Source organism: Haliotis rubra, unplaced genomic scaffold, assembly GCF_003918875.1.
Source record: "Haliotis rubra isolate DU_JTF1 unplaced genomic scaffold, ASM391887v1 Scf1593, whole genome shotgun sequence".
Taxonomy (NCBI): domain Eukaryota; kingdom Metazoa; phylum Mollusca; class Gastropoda; order Lepetellida; family Haliotidae; genus Haliotis; species Haliotis rubra.
The window spans coordinates 56,333-68,947 of record NW_025765551.1 but is presented as its reverse complement, the minus strand read 5'-3'; the positions used below and the strand labels follow the sequence as shown (position 1 = coordinate 68,947).

The following is a 12,615-nucleotide window of genomic DNA, read 5'->3' as shown; positions in this document are numbered from 1 at the left end:
AGTTTCTTGTTACATGCATATTATTAATTAGTGTACTCAGTATTACGTTATGTAGACGTTAGCATGATCATTGTAGCTCATGTATTTTGTTATGAGAGTGTGTTTTGTAATTTGTTAAGTGATAATTATTATGGGTCACAATGTTTAAAGTTTTGAGTGTGGGTTTTGGCTCGCATCTCGCATCATATATGTTCAATGGCAATAGTATTTTTAGCATTACGCCTTTTGGATAGCGCTTCAGAGTTGCCTCCCTTGGCAATCTTGTTTATTTACGGCTTTCATCATGCCGTGTGTTCCACATGATTCCAAAACCTTCTGAGAGAATAATGATGGAGCCTAGCATTGCTAGAATGCTCCAGAACTGTGTAAGAGCAATATAAAGGCCGGTTTTTGTGTTGTGCGACTCGGGACATTTTACTAGTATATGACAGGATTTATGTATATCTGTCTTCCATCGTCAACATCGTCAAGACTGATCGTTCTTGCCTATTCGTCTACTGTCGTTGTAAACAACCTTCAATCAGTATATCTGCTCTCACTGTAAATGTCAAGACTCTGGTGAGTTAATATCTAATATTTGTGACCCAATATTTTAGATTTGTGACTCAATTGCATTGTACTAGAAATGTGTATTGTCATTCATTGTAGTTTGCTCATTGTTTGCTCAATGTATTATTGAATATTTTAGACTTGTCTGTGTTCTATTTTGCTGGTTCAAAGGGGACGTTTAAACCTTTTGTCACGGCAAATTATTAACCGTAACAATTTACAGATACTGTGTTGTCTGTTGGGGGTGTGGGCCTTGTTTCCATGGATTTCGAATTGTATTCAAACATATATGTGTCTCAGTTGATTGCTTTAAGACTAGTCTCAAATTCTGTTACTTTAAAGTGCGTTGATGCTTATTTTGGCTGAAAATGAACCAAATTGACTCTCTAAAGATTTTGAAACATTTCAAATATAAATATATAGTTTCTCCCAGAAACAGAAATTCAAATTCTAGGTCTGCTAAACAATGTTTAGCCACATGTTTAGGGTTCTTCATTCTATAATCTGAGGTCTGACTTTCTCTTTTGCCAAAAGCTACCCTGGTGCTGGCTGATGTTTTTGTGTGTACAAGTCTGTATGCCAGATAATTCCAATTATCAAATGTAAATGTTCGATGTTGCTTTCGTATTGATTTAACGATTAAACAGTGTTCAGTTTGTATCATTATCGCGGTCGATATTGTTGGTTATGTCTGTTTATCACCGCTCCAGGCAATGTTCCAGCATTAAGGTTGGCGTGTGTGTATGCAGAGCTGGCGTACGGGATTATATGTTTATCAGTTTATTTGATTTCAGGGTCAAGTAATATTCGTGGTAGTTGAAATCCTTATCAGCGAGCTTTCGCCATAAACTATGCTTTACCCGAACAATATGAATGACAGCAAGTGAGATAACAACGAAAAGCGCCCTGGTCACATTCATCAAGGGTTCATTCACACCCTGTCCAAATTTAAACTTTGGTTATATCCAACGACAACCTAAAACTGCAATCAAAATACATTGTTATATACACAGGTAGCCAGCACGTGTAGTTAAGTGAGAATTTCATCATGCCAGATGCTTCCGTTCATAAAAGTGGCAGTATGAAAAGAAATAGTTGTTTCAGAAGAAGGAGGAGCAATGAAGTAAAAGATCGTATTTAAAAGTAGGTGATATCAAATGCCATAAGTTTATTGTTCATATTTTATATCCAATAATCAGCTAAATACGCTAAAGATCATAACATTGTGTAACTCCTCTGATATCTCTGCACAGACAAAAACAACAACAAAAACTGTTTTGTCATCATGAGATCTGTTAAAGCTAATTCTCTGTTCGCTTCACTATATTATCTATGTTTAGACCTCTTAACTACACGTATACAGAAACCTTGAAAGCTATTGTATGATTTATGAACTGATTCATAATGTAAGTATGCTTTATATGAATATGTTGACATAGTGTATATGAACAAATATCAAATGCCTAAGCTATAATACATAACTGAATAATTGACATCAGAAAATATGTAATGAGAATATACAGAATAACTTGCAAGCTATTGCATGATCTATGAACTGGTGCATAAAAGTAAGTATGCCTTATATGAATACATATGGCATAATGTATATGAACAAATATTGACTTATATACATCAGAATATACAAGAATACATGGAATACCTTGCAAGCTATTGTGCTGAGTGAGTGAGTGAGTGAGTAAATATTTAACGTCAAATCGGCAATATTTCAGCCATATCGTGACGAGAACATATTTGACATTGAAATGGAACATGTGGATATTATATAAACCTGTCGTCACAGTACAGTAAAACAACTAGAATATCACAATTAGAATTACAACTAGCGTGGAAAGTTAAACCTAATAGTACTATTTGGACAATACAATATGAAAACAGGCTATATATCGCCAACAACTGAAGGTAGATCACCATACCAGGGACCATAGGGACTTACAGTACCTTTGCTTCCTGCATGGACCCTAGTTGGATTTACACCATCCCTTCAGCTGCCGGCGATTGTAAGAGATGTTAGCCAAAATTAAAATAACAAGAATACTGCGTTTAAAAATCCTGGTAAGTTTAAATTGACTTTGAAAGTTTTGAGACTTACGTACCCTCCGCGGAGGACAGTAATTTTACAATACTTCAACCGCCTTTGAGGGTACAGCCACTAACAATCCCAGTTACTAATCCAACCTACCAACAATAAAATACTTATCTATTTACAAACCATTTAAAAACAAAATTGATCTAGCAATTCCATTTCTTTAAAAATTCAATGATTAAATGAAAATTTACATTAAAAAGATCCTTCACTCTTTTAACATTGAAATATTTATCCCTTGTGATGGCAAAAATAAAGACAGTCAAGCAGGGCATGCTTGACCGTGATTCTTTCATCACCAAGGGATACAAAACGGAGGATCCTCACCTTTAAGCAAATATTAATGTGTATATCTTGTGTGGCCAATGCGACATCGTCGCATGATGACCTCCTCAAATCTGGACTGACAACCCAAGTAGGTGTAACCAATATAGGGTTTTATAGCATGTAATTTATTAATACCTACTTGAGTGTCCCACTTCTTCTTTTGCATCAGATCACGTATGTACGATCTAATGGTTGCTTTGTAATCGGAGTATGGAATGAGAAGTGGTGTCACAGATTTGTTGAGTGCTGCCTTAACAGCACAATCAGCCATTGTGTTACCAGAGATTCCAACATGACTAGGTAACCAACAGAGGACGATGTCGCATTGGCCAGTAGCAAGATCATTATACAATTCAATAATTTCTATTAAAAGTGGATGTTTACAAGAAAGACTTTAATAGCCCGAAGGCACGAAAAAGAATCGGAAAAGATTATGTATTGTTTATGGTTAGTGTGTCTTTGAATATATTTAAGAGCTGTTAATATGGCGTTTGCTTCTGCAGTAAAAATAGAGCTGTTATCCGGTATTCTAGAAGATATTGTTCTGGATCCAATGACAGTGGCACGTGCCACCGCGCCACCATCCTTGGACCCATCTGTAAATAAGGATTTATATGTATTATATTTTACTTTTAATTGATTAAAAAAAAAATTATATTGTAATTCAATAGTTTCTGATTTCTTAAACTTTGTCAGAGTTAGGTCAACTTCAGGCCTCACCAGTTGTCAAGGAAGAGAAGAAAGAAGACGGGAAGGATATATATTTTCCAGCTCAATGCCAAAAGCAGAAATGAATGGTTTAATTCTTAGCCCAAGTGGCGGAACAAGAGAACACTTTTTGTTGTGCAGATCCTCATAAAGAGGTTTGAAACCACAGTTAAATGTAGGATTAGAATCGTTAGAATAGAGTTTTGTTATATACTGTCAGGATAATTTTATACGACGTTGGTTAAGTGATGGCTCATCGGCCTCAACATAGAGACTGTCAACAGGAGAAGTTCTAAAACACTCAAGAGAAAGTCTTAGGCCTTGGTGGGGGACAGAATCAAGTAGTTTTAGGTTGCTTTTGCAGGCTCCACCATATACGATGGAGCCATAATCAAATTTAGATCGCACCAATGATCAACATAAGTGAAGGAGGGTAGTTTGATCCCCTCCCCACTTTGAATTGGAAACAACCTTTAACAAATCAAGTGCCTTCGGGCATTTAGCTTTAAGGGATTTAATATGTGATAGGAATGTCAAATGGGAATCGAAAATAAGACCCAAGAATTTGGCCTCCTTGACAACTTTGATGGGGGTGCCATTTAAAAATAGTTCAGGGTCCTTATGCGGTTTGTATTTACGGCAGAAAAGTATACAATAGTTTTGGATTTAGAAAATTTGAAGCCGTTTTCAAGACACCATTTATTTATTTTACTTAAACATAACAACAGTTGCCGTTCAATAGTATGCATATTTTTACCACGACAAGAAATATTAAAATCATCAACAAATAATGATCCATCATTTGAATCATTTAAAACCTTTGATGAACTATTGATCTTGATGCTTAACAGTGTGACAGACAAAATATTGCCTTGAGGGACACCCTGATCCTGATTGTAATGATCAGACAGGGTTGAACACACTCGGACTTGAAATTGCCTGTCTTTTAAAAACTGATATAAAAAGAGGCAAACGGCCTCTCAAACCAAAATCATGTAAATCCTTCAAAATGCCATGCTTCCAGGTCGTATCATAAGCTTTCTCAAAATCAAAGAAAAGTGATACAGCATGTTGTTTATTTACTATAGCATTTTTAACAAAGGATTCTAAACGTACCAAATGAGCAATGGTACTACGATTTTTCCTGAAACCACATTGAATATTTGTTATAAGTGTAATGGTTTCAAGATACCAGGTTAATCTGCCATTCACCATACGCTCCATGGTTTTACAGACACAGCTAGTTAGATATATCGGTCTGTAATTCGACGGATCTGTATGATCCCTGCCAGGTTTTGGTATTGGGACTACAATGGCATTACGCCACGAGGGAGGAAAATATCCCGACGTCCATATTTCGTCAAATATAACTAAAAGTGTCATCAGACATCATTATAATCTTCACCGTTATTTGATAAGAAATTAAGTTTTGTCTTTTCCTGTTGTTTCTGATATCTCTGAAACTCAGGGACGTAATTTGCCGATGAAGAATTTTGGGCAAGAGTTTCGCCAATTTATCTGCAATTTGAGATTTGTCAGTAATTAAATTATCACCCTCTTGAAGATGGTGAACAGCAGACTTTGAACCTTTGCCTTTAATTCTTTGAACCATGTTCCATACCTTGGACACTGGCGTACGTGAGTTAATTTTGGAGACATAGTTCTTCCAAGATTGCCGTTTGTTTTGTTTGAAGGTACGACGTGCCTTCGCACTGAGTATTTTAAATGTATTTAAGTTGTGGACAGTTGGGTGATGGCGGAACTAATTCTCTGCCTTTTTCCTCGCTTTTCTGGCTTGCCTACAATCTGTATTAAACCATGGTTTCCGTACATGTGGAGTAGTAGAGGACTTTGGTATACACGCATCAGCTATTTTATTTAAAAAACCTGAATAGGATCAGCAATGTCACTGAAACATTCGGGTCTTAGTTTAGATGTGCATAAAGATTGAAATAAGGACCAGTATGCCTTGGAAAAAATCCACCTTGTATAAAATGGAGAATCAGATGGATCATTTTCTGATAGGATAGTTGGAAAGTGGTCACTTCCACAGAGGTCATTATGGACTGACCAATCAAGTTAATTAAGTAGATTAGAGTCTGCAAGAGACAAATGCAGAGAATAGTAGGTGCCGGTTGCAGGATGTAGATAAGTGCTTGAATCGTCTGTTTGGCAGGAGTGTGAGGAATTAATTATATTTATTGGTGAAGCACTTTCTTTATGGGTTGTTTCGGTTGACGTGCTGGCGATGGAGGTATAGCTTTCATTGTGTTCTGTATATTGAACAATATATTGCTGGTATATTTTATCCTGTCTATTTCCATCTGCTTTTTCCACATGGGACAATCTTTACAAAAGGATGAATGACTTCCGTGGCAGTTGGCGCATTCTTCTGTTACATGTGTTTTCTCAGCACAAGGGCAAATTGAACAGACAATGTGCAATTATTCACACCATGTCCGTATTTCTGGCATTTAAAAGACCGCAGAGGACTGGGGATGTACACATCATCGTTCACATTGCAGTAGCTTGCTTTGATTGCTTTTGCAGGATTTGGCGCTGAAAACGAAAAGAAATACGTATTTGTTTGTACAGTTTCATTATTTTTGTGGGTTGTAAATCTTCTGACATGTAACACTCCTTGGTCCTTCATCTCAGATACGATATCAATCTCCGTCATATCTGCAAAGAGACGATTTCTACAATTCCTTTGTTAGTGTTCAAGGTTCTATGAGCATATTAAGTTAGAGTTACTAGATCAAAATGCAAATATAGTATCATGTAGCTAAGACAACTGACAAAATTTTAGAATAGCTTCTAAAATTTGTGTAGCAAACATACATGTACAGGGCTTAGCATGACCAGCCGATTGATTGAACGCTGTTCATGGAACCAGTGCCCTCAACCACCAGACTCCCGTCCTCCACCGACTCAGGGGCGCAACCCATGGCAAACACGTTGGTGGACCAAATATACCCCCGGGTCCACACTGGGGCTTGAAGAGCTCTTAGCGTTACCCAGCACCCAACACGAGGAGGTGGCTCTTCACGGGTGCCAGCTATTGTACTATTGATAAATGCGAGTATTATGGAATGGTATAATGGAATACAGAAACTGTCTGGTATTTGGTGTTGTACCATTTTTTAATGCAAAAAGTTAATAACATGATTTGTTGTGTTTTCCATAATCATTGTTTAACTGTTGACAGGATAATATCGAAAGCTGTGTCAGTGGACACTTGGCATCGTGACACGCCCTTGAAGAGTGGTTGTGTCAAAAGTCATGTCACAAATTCATTATCATGTGAGGTCTTTACCATCGGCTTGCTGATCTAAATAAAAAGTAGCAACTTTTGTTTTCTTGATATAGTTTTTCATTCATAAAGTGCCAACCAGAGGTATATATGATCTTCAAATGATATAGCTGAATTAGAAAAGCGTAATTTGGTAAAATTACCTTTAAATTGTAAGGTTTAACTCATAGTGTTCTCATCAAATGCATTTTCTATTAAACTGACCTTTGACCTTGCCAAAATATTTTGACGATGAGTTCATACATAATATTATTGTCCACATTATACTTTCATTGTATTGATGAAAATCTGTCAATCCAAACCAAACCAGTTATTAAATCAAACCATCCAGTTATCGACTAAAATATTACCACAACTGAAATGATATGTTGCGCCTTAAAAGGGCCCCTGCACGGTGGGTCACGCACGGTAGCTGATGCCAACCTGCTTTAAATCAAAGCTAAATCATTCAATCATGAATAGGGCTGCGCAATATAACCGGTTTACCGGTATTTACCGGTTCAGACATGAAAACGATACATATTGCGATACGCTGATCGAAAACCGGTATTTTGACTTGCACTCGGAAATCTTCGGATATTTCCTTTTATCATTTGTGCCAAATATTATTCACATTTTTACTTTTAATCATGCTTAAAAGTTGTTATTAAAGCTTAATCAAGCATAGTGATTTTGCTGTGTATTTGCTCTATAAATCAAGCATTGCCTCGATTATAAGTAGTTTTTTGTGTAAAAATATTTCACGCAATATATTGCAATACATATCGCAATACATGCTTTCGCATCGCAATATGAAAATTCTCTCTGCAATACCCACCCCTATTCATGAATGCGAAACATCATATGCCGTTTGGTAGCCATAACTGCACCACATTTTCACCATTTTGGGGGTCTGGCTTCCAGAAATGACGGACACAACGAATTTCATTTCGTTAGTCTCCATGGATACACACCATCCATGGTTCATTTGAGGATCTGGGCTAGACCCAATGCTTGCTTGTGAGTGGCGTCCAACGTGTTTTGGTGGTGGGACTCAAGGCTGCACTACATCAAGGTATCCTCATTATGCATATTGATGCAATGACGTCAGTCACTTCAGGACTATATGAGGGTCTGTGGGGTAGCACAATGTTTAAAGCGTCCGTTCGTCACGCCAAAGACCCGAATTCGATTCTAAACATGGTTATAATGTGTGAAGCTCACTTCTGGTGTTCCCTGCCGTGATGGTGGAATATTTCTAAAGGTGGTGTAAAAGCATACTCACTCACTCACATCATTATCGTAAACTGACTCACTCCCTCCGTTCAGGTGTTGGCGATCTATAGCCCGTGTTTTATACTGTATTGTCTTCTTTAATTGGAATGTTTTAGCCTTGATCGCTAGTTTTATATTCCTATCTGTGATTCTCAAGTATTTTTTTACTGTCCATCGTCGACAGGTTTTAATCTTCAAAATGTTTTCACTTTTTATTGTATAAATTGATTTCGTCACGATATGGATGAGATATTGCCGATGTGACGTTAAATATTAACTCACTCACTCTGTCATGATCAGCATCGTGTTTTCGACACTGTGTAGAGTTGCTCTTCTCTCTCATATCTCATGGCATACTTGATGTAAATGGTATCTTGCTGAAAGCAGCCTTAACCTTATCTCACTCACTCATACACTCGTTCATACACTCACTCAGTCATGGTCATTTTGGTTTTAATACTGTTTAACGCCACACTCAGCTGATCATCCAGGTGGATGACGGTTGTTTGTAAATAATCTCATGTAGACGAGTCCTGAAGTAACTGAGGTCATTTGCATCAGTATGCACAATGAGGATACCTTGGTATAGTGCATGCTTGAGTCTCACCACCCGTGAAGGTCCGGGTTAGAATATTGATCTTCAGTAACCCAAGCTTGTCGTAAGAGGCGACTAACGGGATCGAATGGTCAGGCTCGCTGACTTGGTTGACACATGTCCTCGGTTCCCAATTGCTCAGATCGATGCTCATGCTGTTGATCACTTGATTGTCTGGTCCAGACTCGAGTATTTACAGGCCGCCGTCATATAGCTGGAATATTGCTGAGTGCGGCGTAAAAATTCACTCACCCACTTGAGTCTCACCACCCAATGAAGTTGGTCGCCACTTTTATATTAGCATTGGTTCATCATGTGACGCGGCGCGTGATGTGTAGCCATGGAGACTAACGTGGAATAGCATGAAGAAAGTTTGTTGTTTCCGTCATTTAATCGAAGTCAACATAAAGTTGTAGGAAATGTATTACTACGTTACACATTACACAGTAACATTGTTTGAAGCACTTTTCTGTTGTTAATATACTCATGCCAATAATGGTTGTCACCCCCTTCAATTTTTTTAATTGGAGAGGGGATGTGAGGTGTGTGTGGGGTTGGGGTGGGGAGGGTGGTGACAACCATTATTGGCATGAGTAATATACTTGGATCTTGTGTAGAAGTAGAGCAAAGTGATACTCTGCCATTCATCCGTTTTCAGTACAGACGAAAGGCAATTGAAGAGCTATATATATGTTTGAAGCATGGGCGGATCCAAGAAATATGACCGTCTCTTGTTCCGCCTCTTGGTTTGAGAATTAAACCATACATTTCTGCTGCCGGCATTGAGCTGGAAAATATATCTCCTTCCCGTCTTCTTTTTTCTCCTCAAAGCGGGTTGTAGTAGCGTAAAATTATTGTCCTCCTGGGAGGGCATGTAAGTCCCGAAACATTCAAAGGAAATTTAATTATTACCAGCTAATTTAAATGTAGTATTCTTGTCAATTTAATTTTGGCTAAATTTGACTTCACTCACCAGCGGCTGAAGGGGTGATGTAAATCCAACTTGGGTCCATGCAGGTTGCAAAAGTACTGTAAGTCCCTATGGTCCCTAGTCTGGTGATCTACCTTCAGTTGTTGGCGATCTATAGCCTGTTTTTATATTGTATTGTCCAAATAGTGCTATTAGTTTTAATTTTCCACACTAGTTTTAGTTGTAATTGTGATATTCTAGTTGTTTTACTGTCCTTCGTCGACAGGTTTTTATATTTTACATATCTTCCATTTCAATGTCATATATTTTCTCGTCACGATATGGCTGAAATATTGCCGATGTGACGTTAAATAATAACTCACTCACTCACTCACCCAAGAAATTTGAAAGGGGGGAGGAGGGGTTTCAGGGGGTTCGAACCCCCCTGAACCCCCCCTCTGGACCTGCCAATGTGAAGTGCTTTAATTCGCGGGGTGCATGTAGAGTTGCTTCCCTTATCCGAAGATTCCATGGTCGCGAGGAAATGTTTATTGTGTTTCAGCATAATGCCATTGGACTTAAACCACTGAACTGACACGACATGGCATATACTCTGCATAAAAAGAGTTTTGCTTCTGTTAAACTTTCATGAAATGGTTAAAAGACAAAATGTGCCTACCAAATTGAAATGTAAAACAAGCTTTCGTAAAATATTTATACTAGGTTATAGACACTATCCAACCAAACAGGTGTATATTTTTATGTGGAAGATAAGTACGTTACTTGCATGAATAGCAGAATACTGACTAGTCGGTGATATTTTATAGCATAATTTTACTGGTTTTACATATGCACAGGTCGAAATAATATTTTCATGTTCGCATTTATCACATAATGGAAACATCCACACATGATGCCATCGCCGTGTGGTAAAAATGTTTAAACAACTTGTACCTTGTCAGCACTCAAGGAATACGTCATGGGATTATTATTTTCTGAAATCATCTCCTTTGATTTGAAGCTGTTAAATATAAAAAAACCATGGTATACAAATGCTGATTCAGATCGATGCGTTGATAGCATTTCAAACGTAATAGAAGTCACGTGTTTGCAGAATTTGTCCCCACTCATCATTTGCGTAATATATTTTTGATACAAAATTACCAAGCCACAGATAGTTTTTACAAATTGTTGCAGGGATAAATATGGTGTAATATATATAAAATAATAAGACAACACTTCTTTTCAATAACGTTATGTTAAATTAGATAAATACAATCATGCTGGGTACTAATAATATGTTTTTGTTAGCCAAAGGTAAAATAGGTTCACGCCGAAGACCCGTGTTCGATTCCCCACATGGGTACAACATGTAAAGCCCATTTCTGGTGTCCCCCGCAATGATATTGCTGGAATATTGCTTAATGAAGCGTAAAACGTAACTCACTCACTTATTTTAAGGCACCCAAATGCATTCAAAGGGCTGTCACGTGATAACAGCGGATATATGAAGAATGTTTTTATGGGAAGAGAAGTCTTTATATTCTCTATTCCCATAGTTGGATTGGTTGATGTAATATACTCATGCCAATAATGGTTGTCACCCCACACCCCACCCCAACCCCACACACACCTCACACCCCCACCCGACACCCCCTCTCCAATTAAAAAATTGAAGGGGGTGACAACCATTATTGGCATGAGTATATGTCCACTTTGTGGTGAAGAGAAATTAGAAACGGTCATGAGAATTCCATGGCGGGAATCTAGTGGGAAGCATATAGGCAGTTTAATCGGGTTGGATCCTGACAATTATATCCTGACACGCCTTGAGTTGCAGTATTTATACCCTTCATCAAGGTCATGATCCTGAGCAATCCGCGAGACATCGGCCATTAACCCGGCATGTTATCAGTAGCGTGTAAACAAACGCTTTCCGATAACTCAGATCAGCTTATTCGTTCAGCTGACAATGTCTGAATTGTGAACGAAAAACGAAATGGCGATGATGTGACGGCAGTGTATTAGAGATGAGAACTACACGAGGTAAGCGTGTCCATTGACACATAAAGCTAGTACCTTTTCCACACTTGCCATTTCAAGTCTATTCTTTTGGGCTAAAATAAGAGACTCCGAGGATGATATATTATGAGCACGTGGTCCGGTTAGAGAACGTTTTACAAAACCCACCTAGTATGGTGATTTACCTTCAGTTGTTTGCGATCTATAGCCTGTCTTTATCTTGTATTGTCCTAATAGTGCTATTAGTTTTAACCTTCCACACTAGTTTTAAATCAAATTGTGATATTCTAGTTGTTTTACTGTCCTTCAATGAGAGATTTTATAATATACACATATTCCATTTCGATGTAAAATGTTCTCGTCACGATATGGCTGAAATATTGCCGATGTGACGTTAAATATTAACTCACTCACTAACAAAACCCACCAGAACGTGGTCGCTACTATGGCCTTCCGAGCCTGCGCAGAAGTGATTTAAAATTAATACAAGAAAATGCTTTTTAGTATACTCTATCGTCCTCGTGGTTTGGTAGACTGTCAGTTTTACCTGAAGTCATGGCGATGCATACTATAGAAATGATCCCTAAAAGTATGATCTTTTAGGCGACTAGTGGGGTCTGGTGGTCAGGCTCGCGGACTTAGTTAACACATATCATCGTATTCCAATTGCGTAGATCGATGCTCATGGTGATGATCACTTTATTGTCTGGTCCAGACTCGATTATTACAGTGGGTGAGTTTAGTTTTACGCCGCGCTCAGCAATATTCCAGATATATGGCGGCGGTTTGTAAATAATCGTGTCTGGACCAGACAATCCAGTGATCAACAACAT

General features: G+C 38.0%; 1 pseudogene; it reads right to left on the bottom strand.

Moving 5' to 3' along the window:
• Positions 1-12,204: 12,204 nt before the first annotated feature.
• On the bottom strand, positions 12,205-12,381 carry LOC124271281 (annotated as a pseudogene).
• Positions 12,382-12,615: the final 234 nt, after the last annotated feature.